This window comes from Pseudorca crassidens, chromosome 4 (genome assembly GCF_039906515.1).
Source record: "Pseudorca crassidens isolate mPseCra1 chromosome 4, mPseCra1.hap1, whole genome shotgun sequence".
NCBI lineage: Eukaryota > Metazoa > Chordata > Mammalia > Artiodactyla > Delphinidae > Pseudorca > Pseudorca crassidens.
The window spans coordinates 13,397,719-13,420,189 of NC_090299.1; the positions used below are offsets into that span (position 1 = coordinate 13,397,719).

The window sequence follows — 22,471 nt, forward strand, 5'->3', positions numbered from 1 at the left end:
AAGAGGTAAAATGGCGCACAAACTCCCAACACTGATAACGTTGATCAAGACTGATGGTCCCAGAAACATCCTCCCAGTTACACCACACTGTTTCAGAATACTGATCTGCTGAGGTAGTGCCGTGTGCCATAAATAGCCCTGGACTAAAAGTCTGGAGACTCCCATCAATTCACACTATAACTCTGAAAAATTTCTTTGGATCTTAGTTTCCCCACTGAGATGATAGACAAGATGATATCCAACATCCCTTTTCTCAGTAATTTTCTGATTGTTCTTACCAAACTTAGAAGGTAATGATTATTTGTAGAAATGGAGGACAACTTGAATCAATAAACAACGTGTAAAAACATTTTGTCGTTAATGATCAGCCATTGACATTTTTTAAATAGGTGTCTTTTGCCTGACCACAAAGGAAACTTGTAGACAACCTATTTCTAAAATGGGACCCGCAATGGCATGGTTTGCCCTGTGGCAGCACATTTAATACAGTCTAGAATAAGAAGTACTAAGCTGGTAATTAGGAAAATGAGTTTCTGGTTCTACTCTGTCACTTATTGTCTTAATTTACCAAATCATTCACGATCACCATTTCCTGGTCTCTAGAATGGTCCTGTTAATTCACATTTTATTATCAGAGATAAAAGGACATTCAAGAAAATAGGTACAGAGTAGTCAGTGTAGTTGAAATATCAAGATTCTAGTCTTTCCTGGTCTGATCAGTGTGCATGGTGATAATTAAAATTTTATACATCCCTTTCATTTTGCTGTAGGCATACAGTTTAATTATTTTCTTCCATAATTATAGATTTTTATAGAAAAAATTTGTATATTCATATTCCTGATTTTGAAACCATACATGATTAAGCCTCTAAATGTTTACTTAGTTATTTCATTTGTTTCTACTCTGTACGTAAAGAATTACAAGGCCTAGACACAAAATTCAGAATTGTTCATCTTTGAAACGAAGTAGATACATATGCCAAAGTCCTGCGTATCTCATTCCTTTAAAGAAATGCACAAGAAATTCTTCCTGGCAAATACCATTGCCAACTGGTATATGTTACGACAAATAATGTATACACAATATTTATTGCACAAGTGCTCTCATGGATAAAACAGGTTGTGTTCTAAAAGTTTATATGTACTTTAACTGTTTGGAACTTTGAATTTATGCCCCAAATAAACCTTGTTATTGAGAGAGCTTAAGTTGTCAAGCAGTTTTTTATTTTAATAATTTTAATAAATAAATTACAGAAAAGAATAACGTTTTTGAGTGATATTATTTGGCTGGGAGGGATCTAATTCAAAGAGGGATAAGTAGGTAGAACTCTGTACAGGAGGAGTAAAGTTGGGAACGATCCTCAGCACATGCCTGACCCCATGAGAAGAAACAGGAGGTGATGGGTAAGAGATTAGGAATAGAGCTCCCTGACTGACCAGTCGATGAGGTCACCAGTCATGAACAGCCTGGCAGGCAGGTGGTTACAACCTTCCAATATACAGAATGATCGGAAGGCCAATGACCAAGATACTTTCTTGCTGGTGTCAGGACTGACTAAATTATTTCTCTTCTTGAGGTTCTTTCCTTCCTTTTCTTTGTTTTCTTTTGCTTGTCTTTGATTTGATTATTTTAATTTTGTTGATTTTCATACTTCTGGCACAGTTTAAGATGTCAAAGAGAAATAAGTCTGACAGAGGGACAGAAGAGGAAATAATTTAATTCAGCCAGATGGAAATGCCCAAGACTGAGGAGGTTCAAAACAGGAGAAGCTTTTCTCAGTCATGAAGGGAAAACAAGATGATGGAGAGAATTTTTGAAATTTAGAAAGGCGGAGAAAGGTGATAAAACTCACCCATCGGGATAACTATTATAAACATTGCCATATCTTTTCAGGTTTTTTCCTAGGCATTTTTAATAAAATTGGAATGATGGTACATATTTCATTTTACAATCTTCCTTTTCACTTCTTTCATCTTTATCATTTCAGTATTTTACTTTTTAAAGTAACTTTTTCCCAGGTCTTTGCCAGCCTGCATATCATAACTTCATTTACAGGCCGCTTCAACCATGTATTCTCATAGTTACTCCCTCAAACTTGTCAACTATTGGGAAGTTTTGCCAAATTTAATATTGAATTCAAATATCTCTATTTTAGCCATACCTCCAAGACTTCCAAAGCTTGTTTCCCACCCACCTTTCTTCTTATCTGAAAAGTCACTCCAATCTACTCCTCCAGTCTTCTCTAACTAGATGCAGAGCGGTGGTAACTCAAAATGTGATCTCCAACCAGCAGCAGCAACTGGTCCTGAGAACCTGTCAGAGATCCATTATTTCCGTCCCCACCCCAGACCTACTGAATTGGAAAGGGGGATCCAGCAATGTGTGTTTTAATGAGCCCTCCAGGTAATTCGGATTCACGCTCAAGTTTGAGAACCACCTGAGTAGATCTTGCTTCCATCCACCACATTCGAAGCACAGGAGACAAGGTTGCAAGTGAAGAGGCAAATAGGTCTATTCTCTGCCCATAGAGTAGTTAAAAACATAAACAGGTGATGACAATTAACTACAGGATGCGGGGGAAGCATATACACCTGAAAGATTACAGGTGTTAGCCAGATTGGGGTTGGGGTGAGGATGGGGGTCTAGTGGGGTGTTGTTTGGGGTTTTGTTTTTAAACAAAACCTCTAGCTTCTGTGTGAGGAACGGATGGTGAAGGTGACACGAGGCAGGAGGCTTTCTGCAGTTACCAGGTGAGAGACGGAGGCGTGGAGGACAGCCATTGATCACGCACGGAAGGGAGACAAGTACGCAAAGCAGCCTGTGATGGAGGCATGCTTAACGCTGTCCCAGTCCTCCGGAGGTCTCTAGCGCGCCCCGTTCAGCGCCTGCTCCGGGCTGGGCTGCGAGAGCTTCCCCCAGCCATCTAGGTGCCCAAGGGATGTTACTGGGGCTTACGGGGTCCCTGTGGCGTCCCGGGAGGGAACAACGTCTGGGCAACCCAAGGAAGGTCCTGTTGGGCAGTGAACAGGTTGAGCTGTCCAAGCCCTGTCCCTGCACGCAAAGCGGCGGCGGACAAAGAGCCGGCCACGGTCAGGAGAACTCGGGCCCCTCGCAGGGTCCTTCTCGGCCCCCCTTCTCGGAAAAGTCTGGGTCAGATCCCAGGCCCCTCCTCCCTCGAGTCGCGGGGTGCCCCTCCACAGTCTTTTTATCCCCCACGGGAAAGCTCCATTTTCCTCTTTTCTTCCACAAAACACCTTAATGGTCCATTATAACCTGAGCCCAAATCATTAGCAAATGAAAAACTCGCTCCCACTTTCTCTAAGGCTGCAGAGTGCAGAGGGGGAGAGAAAGCAGGGAGGGAGGCACCCCACACACACTGGTTTAGTTCCAATTTTAAGGAAGCAAAGAAAAGGAGTTAACGCCAACACTTAAGTTTCTTCGTTAAAATTGTTTGATAATTTACTTTTTTCTTTTTCCTGCCATGAGGCACGTTTAGTTGTGGACACGACTTGTGTGTGATGGATTGGATGTTAGAGGTGAAGAAGTTGGGTTAAAAGATGACTCCCAGGTCTCTGGCTTAGAGAACTGAGTGGATTCTTCATTTGAAATTCCACCAGACATTCACTAAGCGCTGAGAGGCTTGCGTGGTGAAAACGACAAACCCCTGGCTCCCGGAGCAAAGGAAAGGAAGGAAATTGCTGAGGAAAGGAAATGCGAGAGTGGAAATATGATGAGTTCAGCTTCAGGAGACAACTGAAGATGCCCGCAAGGCAGATGGGGTTGAGAGTCTGCTGCTCTAGAGGAAGGCTGGGTTGCAAACATTGGTTAAGGATTCATCAGCATAGAGAGGTTAACTGAGGCCATGGGAGTGGATGAGATCAACTGGAAGTGTCTATAAAGTAAGAAGAAAACAGAGTCTAGGCTCCAAACTAAGGAGTCATATTTAAAGGATGGCCAGAGGGAGCTGCAAAGGTTCAGTGGTTTCGTCAACGACAGTCCAGTTTACTTGTCCTCATGCCTAAATTTATCAGGACTTCAAAGCACCATAGGAAAAAAATCACAGACCTGTGCTGGTTGTTTCCACGAAGTTTTCATTATCCTCCACCACGTCCTGAAATCACTCACTATTTCCCCAGACAGTTCAATCTCCCATTCTTATTGGGATCTTTTTTTTTTTTTTTGCGGTACACGGGCCTCTCACTGTTGTGGCCTCTCCTGTTGCGGATCACAGGCTCCAGACGCGCAGGCTCAGCGGCCATGGCTCACGGGCCCAGCCGCTCCGCGGCATGTGGGATCTTCCCGGACCGGGACACAAACCCGTGTCCCCTGCATCGGCAGGCGGACTCCCAACCACTGCGCCACCAGGGAAGGAAGCCCTCTTATTGGGATCTTGCTCAGAACTCTCTCCCTGTCCTCAGTCTGCCATCCTGCCACTTACCTAGGCATTTTCAGCAGAGCTCCTAACCTTCTACATCACAGATGTAACAGAAGCCACTGGAGAGGAATGCCTCTGACCTTCTACCACCAAACTTGCCAAAGGTCTTCCCTGCAGGCTCACCCTCCCCCTTTTCTATCACAATGGGAGGCATGTGACCTTCCCTTCACCTGGGCTCAGTCTCCGCAGACCTGGCTTCACCTTTTTCTGGTCTCTGACTCAAGATTAGCCCTTCTCTTTCAGGTACCTTCTACTTCTCTGGCTACTGACTCCTTCCTAAACATATTTAATATACTTCTGCCTCCCTCTAAAATGAAACAGCCTCAAATCTCCCTTCCCCTGCCTTCCCCTTTGTAGTCACACTTTTTGAAAGAATGGTCTGTACTCACTCAAGCCTACTGAAATCTGACTTATGCCCCCCAATCACCCCAGAGAAACTGCCCTTGCCAAGATCACCATTGACATTCTTACTGCTAAACTCAGGGGCAATTTCTCATCCTTGTTTTACTTGACCTTTCACTCACATTTAACACTGTTGTCTGTTCATGCCCTGTTTCTTGAAATATTTTCACCTGGTGAAAGCCTTCTTTCACATAACATCAACACTCTTCTGGTCTCCTATCTCTCTGGCCTCTTCTAATTCTCTTGCAAGCTCCTCTTTCTCTTTTGTTACAGCAATGCCTCAGACAAATTGTTTCTGAGTAAATGAGAGGTTTTTTAGAAAATTCAACTGCAGGAGTAATTTTGGTTGAGACATTTTATAAGAAAAAAGGAATGGTTCACCAGCCATGTTTAGAAATGGATACAAAAAAAAAGAACATCTGGTTAAAGATTATTAGGCTAGTCAATCAGCTCGATGGGTAACCCTAGCTTCCCAGAAGGAGTTCTCAGTCTTATTAAAGTCTGTCAGAAAACTGTTCACGCACTTTATCAGGAATGCTAATTGCTTCCCAGAAGGAGTTGTAAATTACATCACACAAAAAAGTTCTGTCCCAGATGAGCTTTGAGTCAATTTGCTTTTTCACTTTCAGTCTCTTAAATGTTGGTTTTCCTTAGGGTTCTGTCCTAAGCCCTATTCTCTTCTCATTCTACATGTATCTCTTGGTGTTCTCATCTACTCTCATGACTGCCCCCCAAAACATACACCTATACTTGTATCTCCAATAACTTTCTGAACACCCCATTGGACTACCCACAGGCAGTCCAAACTCGGTATAGCCAAAGTGAACTCATTTTCCCTCCCACTTTGTGCTTCCTCATGTGTTCCATATCTCAGTTAGTGGTACCACCATCCACAATTTGCAAACCCAGGAGTCAAAACATCATCCTTGACTCTTGCTTTTCCTTTGACATCTCCTCCACCATCATCACCACCACCACCAATCCAATCTATCACCAGGTCACATCTACATCAGGCTTCATCTCTCCATCCCTACAGCCACTACCATCTTCTCAGTGACTTAAACCACCATCTAACTTGTCTCTCCCCCTCCAAACCCGTCCTCCTCTAATTCATTCCCTACTCAATGGTCAGTGTGATCTTTTAAAGCAAAAATATGATCTTAGCATTCTCATTTAACACCATTAATTGCCATTTTTTCTGTGTTTACTCTTAAGGATAGAAAGTGTGATCAACACAGCTACTTACTTTTGCTAGTTCCCCTTCCAAACCCTCCCCCTGCTCCATGGCTTTTCACATTTCTTCAGCAGTATCCATTCAGAACCTTTGAAAACGCATAACCGTAAACTTGGATCATTCTTCCCTATCTACACCCCTTCTTTTGGCTCTAATGCACTCAAGTTCTACCAAACAGGCTTATCCTACCTCCCTAACCCCACCTTTTTCTAGGCTTCTATGACACTCAGTATTATCAATATATTCCCTCACTGTTGTAATTTTTTGTACCCCTCACTAGACTGTGATTCAAGGACTTTGTCAATTGTTCTCTCTGTTATGTTTCTAGAACTAGGTCTAACTGTTGGTAGGCAGTTAATAAATGTTTTTAATGCAATGGATGAATGATCAATATATTTGTGTAATTAAATAGTCTCCAAAACACCATTTAAAAAACAGATAACTTTTATTCTTATTTTCTTATACTAAAAGTATTAAATACTATATTTTAGAGAAGCCAAAATTAAAATCACCAAAAGGCTATTACTCAAAGACAATTACCACTAAAATTTTGGAGTATATTTTTCCTGTCTTTTGTATACTTATGTGTATTTAAATAGACATACATTTTTTAGACAAATGGGATCATACTGTATTTCTGTTTTCTGACAATATTTTATTTAACTTATCCCTGTAGTTGGGGGTTTAGGTTATTTCTATGCTTTTACTAATATAGAGTGCTTTAGTGAATATCCTTATAGTTCTATAATCCATGGTTAGGAAAATGGAATTTTATTGACAGTGTAATAATCCACCATATAAATGGAATTTGCATGATTCCTGATTCTTTATTGTTACACATTTATGTTTTTCTCTAAGCCATACTTTTACAAATAAGGCTGTAAGAAATATTCCTATGCATAAATTTTTGTTTAACTATTTGACCATTCTTAGGATAGATTTTGAAAAAGTAAATTACTAGGTCAAAGATTTTAAGACTTTGGAATAATTTTGCCAAATTGCTTTCAATGAAACACGTTGTCATTTATTTATTTTTTTGGCCACATTGCACTAGCATGAGGGATCTTGGTCCCCAAGACCAGGGATCAAACCCATGCCCCCTGCATTGGGAGCATGGAGTCTTAACCACTGGACCACCAGGGAAGTCCCAAACACGTTGTGATTTAGATTCACCACTACCATTGTATTGGGGACTTGCTGAGTGTTTGACAGTTACCCAGCATAGAGCTAGACTCTATGGAGGACTAGGAACATGCCCTCAAAGAGGTACATATTTGGAAAGATATATAATATGTACATGAAACAATAAAGGTAACCTGACCACAAATATAAATACCACAATAATTTGGAGATAGGAAATTCTATTAAATGCTAAAATAGGTTAAACAGGTTTCATAAAAGAAGTATAATGATTAAGACCAGGAGAGGTAGAAAGAAAGAATTGGAAGCTGTGGGGAAGACTGAGTTGGGGAGGGTGCCTAGAGAATCTGCACAGGGAGCAGGAAGGGGAGCAACTAACAATTATTGAATGTTTTCTGTGCACGTGCCAGGCACTGCACTAAGCATTTTATACCTAATATGTCATTTCCTTCTCGCAGCAAACCTGAGAAGTAGGTATTATTATTTTTACCCAGATCTGACTGACGTGAAAAACTGATGTTCAGAGCGATTAAGTAATTTGCCAAAGATCATAAAGCTTTTGAGAGGCAGCACCAGGATTTGAACCCAAACAGTCTACCTGCATAGTTCATGCTTTTAAGGACATCACTCAGCTAACTCATTACAAAGTCAGGATCATGTACCCAGTCAGGAATTGTATCAGTGACTTGAGTCAGTTGGCACTCAGTAGATGCTTGAGAAAGAAAATGAGGGCAAAAAGGATTCCACATGCTAAGGCTTATTTCAGACAGCAGAGAACTAAAAACTTACTTTAAAATATGTGGCATGAGGGCTTCCCTGGTGGCACAGTGGTTGAGAGTCCTCCTGCTGATGCCGGGGACACGGGTTCGTGCCCCGGTCCGGCAAGATCCCACATGCCGCAGAGCGGCTGGGCCCATGAGCCACGGCCGCTGAGCCTGCACGTCCGGAGTCTGTGCTCTGCAATGGGAGAGGCCACAACAGTGAGAGGCCCGCGTACCACAAAAAAATCAAAAAATATATATATATATGTGGCATGGACTTAAATGTAAAATTATAAAGCCTTGAGAAAAATATATAGGAGAAATCTTCAGGATCTAGGGGTAGACAAAGAGTTCTTACACTTGACACCAACAGCAGAATCCATAAAAGGAAAACTTAGTAGATTGGGTCTCTCAAAATTAAAATTTTTTTCTCCAAAATACTCTGTTAAGAGGATGAAAAATCAGTCTACAGACTGGGAGAAAATATTTGCAAACCACATATTCAACAAAGAACTAGTATCTAGACTATATGGAGAACACTCAAAACTCAACAATTTTTAAAAATCAAACAATTCAGTTAGAAAATGGGCAAAAACCATGAACACATTTCCCAAAGAGGAAATACAGATGGCAAATAAGGACATGAAAAAATGTTCAACATCATTAGCCATCAGGAAAATAATGCAGATTTAAACTACAATGAGATATCACTACACTACTATCAGAATAGCTAAAAAAAAAAAAAAAAAAAAAAAAAATAGTGGCAACACCAAATGCTGGCAAGGATGTGGAGAAACTGGATTGCTCATACATTGCTTGTGGGAATGTAAAATGGTCCAGCCACTCTGGAAAACTGTTTGGCAGTTTCTTATAAGACTAAACATGCAACTACCACAAGGCCCAGCAATTGCACTCTTGGGCATTTAGCCTAGAGAAATGAAAACTTATGTTCACATGAAAGCCTGTATACAAATGTTCATAGCGGCTTTACTCATAGTAGCCAAGAACTGGAAACAACCCAGATGTCTTTCAATGAGTGAACAGTAAACAAACTGCACTACATCCATACCATGAAATATTACTCAGCAGTTAAAAAAAACTATTGATACATACACACATCTCCAAGAATTTATGCTGAGTTTAGAAAGCTGATCCCGAAAGGTTATATACTGTATGATTCAATTTACATAACATTCTTGAAATGACAAAATTATAGAAATGGAGAATAGATTAGTGATTACCAAGGGATAATGAGGGGGTTAGGGAAGCACTGAAGTGTATGTGACTGTAAAAGGGCAACATGAGGGATCCTTGGTGATGGAAATGTTATATATCTTGATTGTATCGATGCCAATGATATTGATATACATGAATGTATCCTACAATAATATTGAACTATAGTTTTACAAAATGTGACTATTTGGGATACTGGATAAAGGGCACACAGGATGTCCCAGCATTATTTCTTATAACTGTATGTGAATCTACAATTATCTAAACACGAAAAGCTTAATTTTAAAATACATAGCCAACTGGAAAAGAATTTAAACACTAACATATTCTTAGAAAGTAACCTAAAAGGTAAAGAAATCTCCCTGTGTTATTCAGCAGAGCCACATGAATGAAAAATTCACCTGGCCTAAGGTGGTGCAGATGTATACATTCCTAAGACTTCCGCTCTGTGGCAGGAAGGCCCACCTTTTCACTACGAGTAGAAACAAGAGGCTAAGGAGGGTTTCAGAGGTAGGAAGAGAAAAGGAGAACTGAAAAATTAAAAAAAAAAAAAAAAAATGGAGTGGTTCTTCTTAGAGCCCTTTATAAATATTCTCTGTCACCTGGCTTTCTGTTTTCCATCTAAATGGCCGAAAGGAATTAATGACTATGCCCTTTCTATGGTAGAGACTCACCAGGGCCCTGAGGGCGGGGGAAGAATCTGAGTCTTGCCTCACATCAGCCAAATCTTACCTAATCTCTCACACATATTTCTCCCCTCCAGTCCCGAGGCTTCGCCCTGAATGCCCTCCCCACCCTCCCCGAGGCCCATTCCCCTAGCAGCCCCACTACCCAGAACAGAGCATCCGTGCAGACATCTAATATATCACTGACTGACTTCTAATCATGGGTCGAGCCCACTAGGTCACTCTGTAACATTCATCTTAGTTTTAAAAACATGAGAGGGACATTGTTGGCAAAAATCCAGGAGTAATGAATTCTATGTTCTAGAAACAGAGAAACTGAACTATTTCAGTTTGAAAGGAAGAGCTGGCAGAAAACCAACAGAGCAAAGTCCTCTGGGGGGAAAAGAAAGCAGGCTGGTTAGTTAACTTGTAGGTCTGTAAGGTGGGCAGATTTCTTTAAAAAGCAAACAAAGCAATTTTAGACTTGAGAGACTTAATTGGCATCCAAGGCCAAGAATATGAATAATGTTATATAAAAACCTTGCTCAAGTGAGAATTCTGCAATCCAAGCATTCTGACTCTAATAGCTAAAATTTAAGGGAGAAGAATATAGAAAAGGCTGTTTATTTTCCAGTCATATATTATAATATGTACCATTCATGGTATCAAGATTTAAATCTCATCTTTTGTTTTCATCATCATGGCAAGAAAAGTTTGATGCTTTTCAGAAGTTCGATGTCTAAGAAAATAAAAAGTTAAGCTGCTTTTGTAGGTTACAGACAGTGCTAGGATACTAGAATGCATTTGTTCTTCCCTCCATAAAATGAGAAACTTCATCTATGCATATAGTAAAATTAGGGAATTAATAGTAGCTTAATACAATTCCAGATGACTTTGCTAGTGAATAAGGAATAGCATATACTAATAGAATTCAAAGAAAATTAAAAATCTATTTGTTTTAACCCTTTCCTTTTCTTATAACTCTCTCAGTCCACCTAAAATATTATCAGTGAAAAGAAAGAAAGGCACACAGGAAGAAAAACAACAAAGCAAGAGCCTGAGGAAACTATACCTATGTCATCCTCTTTCAAATTATAAGTTTCATTGTAAGTATCATTGGATGGACAAAGATTTATGTATAAAAATGCCCATTTCTGGGTTATTAATTTCATTACAACAAAAAATGGGAAACAATCTAATGTCCAAAAATAGGAAAATGTTTAAGTATTTTACGGTATGTTGATATGGCGGAATGTTTTGCAGCCATTTAAAGAAGTCATATTTTCAAATAGCAAAAATTAAAGAGTGAAATACCTACTAATTGTGGGAATAAGGAGGAAAGGGAACTCTCATACAAGGCCAGTAAAAAAGTGAATTGTTACAGCCTTTTAGGAAAGTAACCTGGCAATATCTATTAAAATTAAAGATACATTATCCAGACAAAGAACCTGATGTAGGTAAGGAATATTAAAAAAAACAAAAGCAGGACTTCCCTGGTGGTGCAGTGGTTAAGAATCCGCCTGCCAATGCAAGGGACACGGGTTCGAGCCCTGGTCTGGGAAGATCCCACATGCCGCGGAGCAACTAAGCCCGTGCACCACAGCTACTGAATCTGCGCTCTAGAGCCAGTGAGCCACAGCTACTGAAGCCCGCGCTCCTAGAGCCCGTGCTCCACAACAAGACAAGCCACCTCAATGAGAAGCCCACGCACCACAACGAAGAGTAGCCCCCGCTCGCCACAACTAGAGAAAGCCCGCGCACAGCAACAAAGACCCAATGCAGCCAAAAGTAAATAAATAAATAAATAAAATAAAAATTGGGTTTGTTTAAAAAAAATTTTAAAAAAAACAAAAGCAAAAGCAGGTGAGGCCTATGCCATGGAATCCTCTTACACAAACGTAGAATACTTTTCATGGAGGTAATCCCAACTGAAAGAGCCTACTTCCAACTCCCTAACCACTCATAATGTCACTGGGGTCCACCACTGTGGGATCCTCAAGCCTTGCCTTTCTCTTTAACCCCAGCCCTATGGGCAATACTATCTCTCATTTGGCAACCACTCAACGATGTTAAGGGACCACCCATATTGTTCAGCCCCCTACACACTTCCCTTTCTTCACTGCTTCCTCCCACCCACCACATATTAATTTCCAAGTCTGGTTAACTCTGAATTTATGATACGTCTCCCACTTGTCCCTTCCTCTTCTTCCTATACCATCTATCCTGACTCAAGATTGTATTACATATCACTTGATTATCCAATGGTAAAACTGGTTTTCTTTCCTCCTTAGCCCTCCCTGCTCCAATTTATTTTACACACTGTGACCAAAGCAATCCTTCATGAAACTCTGACCATGATACTCTCCCGCATAGAGCACTTGATGCCTCCTCTGTGGGTAGAGAGCAAACCTCAGCATCCTCAACACAACACTCCACGTCCTCAAGCACCTGGCTCTAAACATGGCCTGAACTTGCAGCCCCAGTACCTTTGCGTGTTGAATGGTATACTGTGTTGACTAGTATCTCCCCAAATTCATGTCCACCTGGACCCTCAGAATGTGACATTTCTTATTAGGAAACGGGGTCTTTGCAGATGTCATTAGTTTAGATGAGATCTTGCTGGATTAGCGTGGGCCCTAAACCCAATGACTGACTTCTCATCCTAATGAGAAGGCCACATGAAGACACAGAGAGCCATACAGAGGGAAGATGGCCATGTGAAGATGGAGGTAGAAATGAGAATGATGCAGCTACAATCCAGGGAATGCCAAGGACTGCCAGGAGCCACCAGAAGCTAGGAAGAGTCAAGGAAGTATTTCCTGGAAACTTCAGCAGGAGGTGATGATACCTTGATAGAGGATTTATACCTTCCAGAACTATGAGAGAATAAAGTGTTCTTTTAAGCCACCAAGTCTGTGATAACTTGTTATAGCAGCAATTGGAAACTATGCTAAAACCCATGGGAAGGGCAGCAGGGTCAGGCACTAGACAGGTGCCATTTCGAAGAGCAGGGCATCCTGTGACAAAGAGCAGCCCCTGTTCTGGCACTCAGGACTGCTGAGGCTCTCCGCAGGCACCTAGACGCCATCCCAGGCAAAAAGCAGGAACTGGGAGTTGAACTTTCATGGAAGACACAAAAATACAGTTAATAGGAAATTTTTTTTTTTTTTTTTTTTTGCGGTACGTGGGCCTCTCACTGTTGTGGCCTCTCCCGTTGCGGAGCACAGGCTCCGGACGCGCAGGCTCAGCGGCCATGGCTCACGGGCCCAGCCCCTCCGCGGCCTGTGGGATCTTCCCGGACCGGGGCACGAACCTGTGTCCCCTGCATCGGCAGGCGGACTCTCAACCACTGCGCCTCCAGGGAAGCCCCAGTTAATAGGAAATTTAAGAGCATTCCTGCCCACAACCCAGCTGGGTAGGGTGTTCAGGCATAGTTCAGTTATAGTAAATTAAAAACTTCAATATTACAACCCAAAGCTAAATGTGAGACTGTGCTACCCCATACTAATCAATGTTTGGCTGTTTTTTTTGTTTTATATCTGTAAGTCATATCACTACAATGTGGTGAATTTGCAGCTTTTACGTCCAGGACCCTCTGATGTTCTTTATTGTACTCTCTGCTTAATACAGCCACAATTAGTCCTGCAGGTCCGTTAGAAGTCCCTTGGACAATCAAAGGGCAAGTTAATAAAGACCATTGTACCATGTGCTCAGCTTCTTTGGAGAGAGCGAGAATCGTGCTGTGGGTTGGTATTAAGGCTAGTGACGCGCTTATTACATGCACAGAGCACAGTGAGATCAAGGAGGTGGGAGCGGGGAACAGACAATCCAGGTGGAGCCCTGGCTCCCTGCCCTCTGCCTCACCCCTTCTGGCCCTGGCAGGGAAGAGCTTATACTGGTGGACCAGCTCAGCCATCAGGCAGGAACAGGAGTCAGGCCCAAGCCTAGTCAGGCAAGACTTGGCCCATCAGCCAAAATCTCTCTTCTCCCCCTTCCCCCACTGCCATCCAAGTAAAGTGAATCTATTTACTTAAGGTTAACTTTTGTGCATTCAAGGAAAAGTATTCAAAAGTTACTTTGGTTTTGAAAAATTAATGCTTGACTTTACAAAATCAAAACCCAAGGAGATTTTCCTGTAAGCTTATAAATTTATAAAATTGTATAGATATAGCTAAATTTAAACAACCCCTTGTAAAGGGGCTTTTAAAAATATATATATTTATTTTTGTATTTGACTTGGCTGTACCGGGTCTTCATTGCCGCATGCAGGATCTTCGATGAGACGTGCGGGATCGAACCAGGGCCCCCTGCATTGAGAGCGCAGAGTCTTAACCACTGGACCAGCAGGGAAGTCCCTCTAAGGGGACTTTTGATGAATGTTTGGTCACAGTTAATTAACCTACTTTAAATATTTTAACTACATTTATAAATTTAATATATTCAATTTATTTTTTTTAAGTTCTTCAGTTGTCTGACCAAAACACAAACCAAAACCAAAAAACACTTTCCAAGTACTTAAGTAATTCACATATATCTAATAAATTAATCTTATAAATATGTTAATTTTAAGTTTTTAAAATGTCTAATAGTGTATTTACATTTGAAAGATTTCCACTTAAAATCACAAATGTAAATCAATTACTTAGTTACACATTTTAAATAAGCATTACACATACAATGTGTCATTCCAATAGGTTGTATTCTCCTAAACATTATAAAAACTTAAAACACTAAATATACAGATTCCTTTACACAAAAATACTAATACCATGTGTGTGATTTTTAGAACACTACTATATTTAATTGTAAGCCTTCTCAATGTTTTAAAAAATGCTTATTGCTTTAAAAAAAGTTTATCTTCTCAAATTGTTTTGATGATATTTCTAAAGCTGGTTGAATTGCATATGAGGTCTGGAGTCACGAGTATCTAGGGGAATTTTTCTCATACACCACTACGAAGATGAGTCCCTTTATACTACTAATATATCATAAACTACAAAACTTAAAAAGGGAGCTGACACCAGCCTCCAAAAGGGCCTCCGACGATGCTCTCCTCCTGTCAGTCACTTCCCTGTGTAGACACTTCTACTCTGAATGAGGCTAACCTGTAATCAATAGGATATTGTGGAAATGATGGAGAGTGACTTCTGAAGCTAGGACATAAAAGACATAGCTTCTTCTACCTTACACACTCTTGGATTTTTTTTGTGTGGAGGAAGCCAGCTACTCATGCAGCCCAGGGAGCCATCTACGTGGTAAGGAACTGAGTCCTCCTACCAACAGCCAGCATTAACTTGCCATGTGTATGAATCACCCATCTGGGAAATGGATTCTCTAGCCCCAGTCAAGCCTTCAAAAACTGTAGCCCTGGCCAACATATTGACTGCGACTTTAAGAGGGACCTGGACTCAAAACTAAGCAGCCTCACCCTTCTACATAGTCACGCTGAGCTAGCGCCCTGGGCTGGAATCCGACCTCAGCCTCGGCCTTGCCGGCCCATGGACCTTCCCAAAGTGAGCGAGCTTTGAACCTTCGTGAAGATGTGTAAGCAGGATGCCAGTGTCCTGAACACTGAAGAAATGCACTTCCTGAGGGAGCGGGTGGAGGTCATTGGAGGAAAAATACCACCTGCTACTCATAAAACTAAATCAGCACATACCAAAAAGAAAAACCAGATAGTGAGAAATCAGAGGAAAACATAAAGACAGATGAAACATCAAGTGAGGAAAGTGATCTAGAAATTGAAGGTGCGATTGAACCAGACACGGTTGCCCCCTCAAGAAATGGGAGATGAAAATGCTGAGATAACTGAGGGGATGATGCATGAGGCAAAGGATAAAAATGTGGCTGCCATTGAGGCCCTAAATGATGGTGAACTACAGAAAGCCATTGACTAGTTCACAGATACCATCAGGCTGAATCCTTGCTTGGCCATTCCATATGCCAAGAGAGCCAGTGTCTTCATCAAATTACAGAAGCCAAATGCTGTCATCTGAGACTGTGACAGAGATATTGAAATAAATCCCGATTCAGCTCAGCCTTACAAGTGGGCCAGGAAAGCGCACATACCTCTGGGCCATCGTGTAGAAGCAGTCCGTGATCTTGCCCTTGCCTGTAAACTGGATTATGATGAAGATGCTAGTGCAATGCTGAAAGAAGTTCAACCAAGGGCCCAGAAAACTGCTGAACATCAGAGAAAGTATGAGGGAAAACATGAAGAGCGAGAGATCAAAGGAAAAAGAGAAAGGCTTAAGAAGGCTCGGGAAGAACATGAGAGCCCAGAGTGGGGAATAAGTCAGGAGACATCAGGAACTCAGTGTGGCTGTTTTTCCGTGGCTTTCCTGGGCCGACACCTGGTAACTTTCCTGGAGGAACGCCTGGAATGGGAGGGGGTATGCCTGGAATGGCAGGAATGCTTGGGCTCAATGAAAGGATTAGTGATCCAGAGGTTCTTGAGGCCACGCAGGATCCAGAAGTTATGACGGCCTTCCAGGATGTGCCCCAGAACTTGGCAAATATGTTGAAAAATCAGAGCAACCCAAAGGTTGTGAATCTCATCAGTAAATCTTCAGCCAAATTGGGAGGTGAAGCCTAAGGCTCTTCTGACAAATCAAGCCCATGAAGGAAAGATCACCTAGTGGATGTCGCAATCATACAAACCAGTGTACCTCTGACCTTCTCATGAAGAAAGCTACGGTGCTTTGAAAATAATCTCTCTCCCTCTGTCCCAAATGCAGCTGAAACAATTTACAGTGGTTTGCTATTAGAACAATCATTCAGATAACATTTTCCTACTGGGAATTAAAAGCTTTATAAACACTTTTTAAACCTGAAAAATATTAAAACAACAACAATTAAGCCCTTCCTGCCGAAAAACAAAACCCACTAAGCTGTTCTCCAATTCCCAATCCACAGAAACTGTGTAAGATAATAAATATTTATATTGTTATTAATATAAATTTTGGGGTAGTTTGTTATGTAGCAGCAGATAACTAACATCCCTAAATCCAAATCATATCATTAGCTAATTTTCAACCCTCATTAGTTCTTAGAAACCTCCAGTCAGGTGACTACACCATTGCTTGGATTCAACTATTTATTGTTTCATCTCATCCTCAATATTTTTTTTTATTCTCTCTATCTGTTGGGTCCACAATCATACAGAAACTTTGAAGTATATCTAATTCTGCTTCTCATAAGCCTGTTCCTGACTCTATCACAAATTCAAGGAACTACATTCTACTGCCACCCATCATCACAGCATCCTCCACTGGACTAGATTGAAAGTTTATATTTTAACAATAAAAGATGGAAGCATCTTTTCCAGAAATCCGCTGCTGAAATACCCAAGAAGTCTAATAAACATCTCAGACTTAACATGGTTAAAAAAGAGCTCCTGATTTTCCTCTCCCCTAGCCTACTCATCCCAGGCTTCCGCAGCTCTGTAAATGACAGCATCACCCACCCAGATGCTTATAGGAAAAACCTAAAAGTCATTCTTGATTCCTCTCTTCTTCTCACACGATCAACAATGGGGTTCCCTCAGCTTCTACCTCCAGAGTATATCCTGAATTTGTTGACTTCTCTTCACCTCCATATCCTATCTCCACACCATCTCCAATCTTTCATCTCCATCTCCTTGGCCTAGACTATGCCATCATCTTTCACGAGGACACTGCAAAGATCCTCCTAACTGTAACCCCTGTTGCTTTTCTACATACACATTCACGTACAGGTCTTTGTGGGACATATTTTCTTTCTCTTGGGTAAATAGCTAGATGTGAGATTGCTGAATCCTATGGTAAGTGCCTGTTTAATTTTATGAGAAACTGCCGAACTATTTTCGATCTTGCACTCCCGCCAGTAACATCTGAGAGTTCCAGTTGTTCCGCATCCTCTCCAGCACTTGGAATTTTTAAAAAATCATTGTAGTACGTGTGTAGTAGTCCTTTTTCATTTTTTGAATTGAGGTAAAATCCACATACGATGAGATGTACAGATTCGAAGTGTACAGTTCAAATGAGTTTTGATAAACGTGTATACTCATGTAATCAAGATGAAGTACATTTCCATTACCCTAATAAATTCCCTACTAACCCCCTTCCAGTCAGTCTCTACCCCCTAGAGGCAACCATTTCTGATTGTTATTCCTCATAAGAGGGTTAGTATAGTATACATCCTTTTGTGTCTGCCTGATTTTGTTCAACATAATGGTTTTGAGATTCATCTATGTTATTGCATGTATCAGTCATTGTTTTTATTGCTGAGTAGTATTTTATTTGTATGAACATATCACAGTTTGTTTATCCATTCAACTTTTGGTTGACATTTGGGTTATTTCCAGCAATTCCATTCCGAGGTATTTACCCAGGAGAAATGAAAGCATATGTCCACAAAAAGACAACAATCACCTGCTTCCTCTCTTGATCCACTAAATCCATTCTCCAGATAGAAGCTAGAGGGATCTTTTAAATAAATTACTCAAATCCCATCTCTCCTCTGCTTAATACCCTTCAGTGACTTCCCATTCCACTTAGGAGAAAATACAAACTCCCTACCACAGTTTGTGAAACACAGACATCACTGATTCTCAACCCTGGCTGCACAGAGGAATCCCCTGGGAACTTTTGTTGCTTGGGCTCCACCTCAGATCAAGTGAATCAGAATCTCTGGAGGAGGGTCCACATAGTTTTTAAAGCTCCCCAGGACATTCTAACAGGCCTCCAGGTTTGCAAGGCCTTGCCCGGTGACCTGGCCTGTGGCTCGCCCACTTTATCTCATGCCACTCTCCCCGTTGGGTGCTGTAATCCAGCCACGCTGGCCTCCTTTCCGCCCTGTGAACACAGCGATTTTATCCCTACCTCAGGGGCTTTGTACTAGTGTTTCTTCTGTCTGGAATGTTCTTTAGATCTTAGTGTAACTGGTTCTTGTGATTCAGGTCTCAGCTGAAATGTCACCTGCTTAGAGGGACTTTTCCTGCCCACCCAACCTAAATGAGCCACTCTGGAGCATGTCACTTGTTCAAATGTTCTATATCACATTTATGTCCAATACTGTCCTGTTCAAGCATTTTTCTTTGTGTTGATTGTCTGTCTCCCCCCTCTAGACTGTAAATCCCATGAGAACAGGGACATTGCCTGCCCTGTTCTCCACATATCCTTAGTATTTATAATCATGCCTGGCACATAATAGAAGTTTCAGAAATATTTTTTGGAAGCATGAAAGAATACGTGTATAAAACGTACATATTACCTGGGAGAGAGGGCAAAAGTCCACAAGGGGGTCTTCTCTCTTCCTTTCCCCCCGGTGTTACCATGAGGTGGTTGATTTATAGGAGAATGGAGAGACTCTAAGGGGATTAAACCCAGATACTCAGAGTTCATTAGGTCCTAAAAGGCAGAAAGATTGTTTTCGGCTTCTAGTATCTTAACTTCAGTCATAACCTGAGGCTGTTCACATTGTAGATACTCAGTAAATATATTTCTATTAGCAGTGAAGTGACTATGATCTGCTTGGAGGGGCTAGAGGGGATGTGGGAGGAGGTGATGGGAGGTGGAGTGTGTAAGTAGGGATTAGGGGATCATGAGAAAAGGAGACAGAAATATATTTATGCCTTTATATTTACTTAAGGGAGCTGTCACCGATTCAAAGCATGAAATTCAGTTTATTCTAGCCAATTGGATCTCAAAACACTGTCCTATTCTACACGTAGTTTCTCTTTGTAAGCAAGGCAGTATGTTAAAACAAAGTTTTAAAGAAATTTTAAAAGAAAGGAGAGAAAAAGGAAAAAGTGATACAGGGAAGAAGAAAGGAGGGAACCAGGAAGAACGCAGGAAGATCTTCTTTGCGCTACACACAGTACTAGGCACGTTCAGGGATTTACTTATTTATCGCAACCCTATGTGAAATAAATATAATTATACTCATTTTACTGATGAGGAAACTGAATGAAGCTTAGAGAAAAGTAACTTCCCTTTTAAATATTCTTACCACTTAACTGTTAAAATAGATAAAAATATTCAAGATATACACAGCAAATATGCAGGTGACATTGACATTGGAAATGCCATCTGACATAAGCAAATAGATCAAAGATTCAAATTAGTCTTGTCAGGCTAGAACACTGGATTAAAACCAAGGGTTAGATACAATGTAGTGGATAAACTAAATCTTGCGGTCAGCTACACAGCTACAGAAAGAAGGAGCCCTAGTTTGGCTGGAGTTTGTCTAAAAACATCTTATTTGGTTGACTGCTAGTTTAATATAAGCCAATAGTAGATGCTAAAAATGTGAAGAGGACACCCCCTAAGTATCTCTTGACAGTTCTTACCTTAAACGACTTCTTTTCAGTATTTACCGCTAGAGATATTTAAAAAATTCTCTTCTCTCCTGGCTTCTGTTACATCTGATTATCTTTCCATCTCTGAAGCAGATCCTCATTAATACTAACACTAATAAGACAATAGCCCTCATTTATTAAGGTTCTGTGCCAACTACACAATTACTGTATTTAACTCCCTCTAATAGCACTTAATGAAATAGCATAATTATTTCCATCATCTTATAGATGAGAAAACTTAGGTTTAAAACATCTAAGTGATTTTCTCAAGACCAGACAGCTAATAGCGTTCGTAACGCTCAACTCCAGCAGTCTGACTTGGAGCCGCACCCTTCTAACCACTGTCCCTTCTGCCCCAGAGTTTCTTTCAGAGCTTCCTTGTCCTTTGCTCATCCCTTTAAGTGTCAGTGTTCCTTACAGTCCAGTCCTCAGGTCTCAGCTCATCTTACTTCATTACCTCTCTGGTTAATCATCAGTAGACATGGGACTTTTAACTGACAACTTCTACATTGATGAATCCTATGACTGCCACCAATAGTTGCCGCCCTAATGGCACTTACCCTTTCCACTGCCTTCCTTGCTAGTAGGTGCCTCTGTAAGCTTCAGAGGAGGCTGGATCCAGCCCCAACCCTGGCCCCAGAGACAGAATCATGATTGGTTTAAACCCGGCATGAGGCTTACCCGGCCCCCTCTTTTCAGTGACTAGTCTAAGTGCTGGAAGAGAGTCAGCTGAGAGATGTTTGAGAACTTATCCTGGCTCTTAAACAGAAATATTCATCAGCAGGTAATCTCTTTTCTATCACCTTGTTGTGTCTGCATGTGCTGTGGAGAACTAAGTCAGCTATCTTGGAGCCTTTACTAATTTTCAAGAGTATAAAGGGCTCCTGAGAATAAAATGTTTGAGAACTGCTGCCTAGTCCGTGCCAGTATCATCTTTCACTAGGTTATTGATACGGTTTCCTAAATAGTCTTTCTACTGCTAAGCTGAGCATGCCCAACCCCAATAAACCCATTCTCTGCATTGCTACCAAGGTGATCTTACTAAATGCTAACCAGACTCCTACTTAATCCATCAATGGCTCCCTGTTGCTTTCATTTTAGCACCTAACACCCTACTTCTCTTGGGGTTTTTTTTTTGTTTTTTTTAACATCTTTATTGGAGTATAATTGCTTTACAATGGTGTGTTAGTTTCTGCTTTATAACGAAGTGATTCACTGAATCAGTGAATCAGTTATACATAAACATATGTTCCCATATCTCTTCCCTCTTGTGTCTCCCTCCCTCCTTCCCTCCCTATCCCACCCCTCTAGGTGGTCACAAGGCACCGAGCTGATCTCCCTGTGCTGTGTGGCTGCTTCCCACTCCTCTCCTCTCACCCATCTGTTCACCCCAGCCATTCACAGGTAATTGCAGTTTCCTACCAGAAATGATACTGCCTGTTGTTTCCATCCCTTCCCACCTTTTTTTTTTTTTTGGTGTTTGGAGCAGAAGACATTTATTACAGTGAATTGGTTACACAGGTGATGGAAGAGCTAAGTCGATCAGGATGGTGAGGCAAGCAGAAGTGAGCAAGCCACCACCAATGGCAAGTTCTGGGCGTGGAGGAATGAAAGGAGGAAGCGATGTCACCAGACCCCCAAGGGTCAAGGTTACCCAGGGAAAGCTAGAACCATGGTAGACGTGTTCTGCATGTTCTGGGACCATGAAGGAGCCAAGCCACTGCCAACAGTGCCTTCCAAAGCTGAGCTTCCTAATCTGCTCTTAAGTCCACACTGTCACATCCTATCCCTTCATCCTCTAGCTAGCTAACTTCTACTTTTCCTTTAAAACTCAGATCAAGGGTCGTTTTCGACAGGAAGCTCTCTCAGCCCACAGTGTAATTTACCTGTCCCTCTCTGTGCTTCCAAAGCATGACTTATCAAAGTGGTCACCAGAAAGTACTGGGACCACTGGTTTATTGAGTTTCCCCCTAGACAATAAGCTCCTTGAGGACTGGGACAGCCTCTCTTTTCTTTGTATCATTTGAGCGCAGGGCAATGTCTGACTACAGTGTTGGGGGCTATTATATGTGCTCAGAAAATGTTTTGCAAACATATTAATGAATTAACTCTAGGTAATTTGCTTCTGGGATGAGTTTCATTTTCTGAACCATTTGCTTTGTGTGTGTGTGTGTGTGTGTGTGTGTGTGTGTCCAAGGCCTGGACTTTTCAGGGCATTTTCCTTCACACACAAGCTTCTTCATATAGCCCTTGAGAGGAAA

At 41.3% G+C, this 22,471-nt stretch overlaps 1 pseudogene; it reads left to right on the plus strand.

The window, feature by feature from the left end:
* Positions 1-15,369: 15,369 nt before the first annotated feature.
* Positions 15,370-16,466, plus strand: LOC137223078 (hsc70-interacting protein pseudogene; annotated as a pseudogene).
* Positions 16,467-22,471: the final 6,005 nt, after the last annotated feature.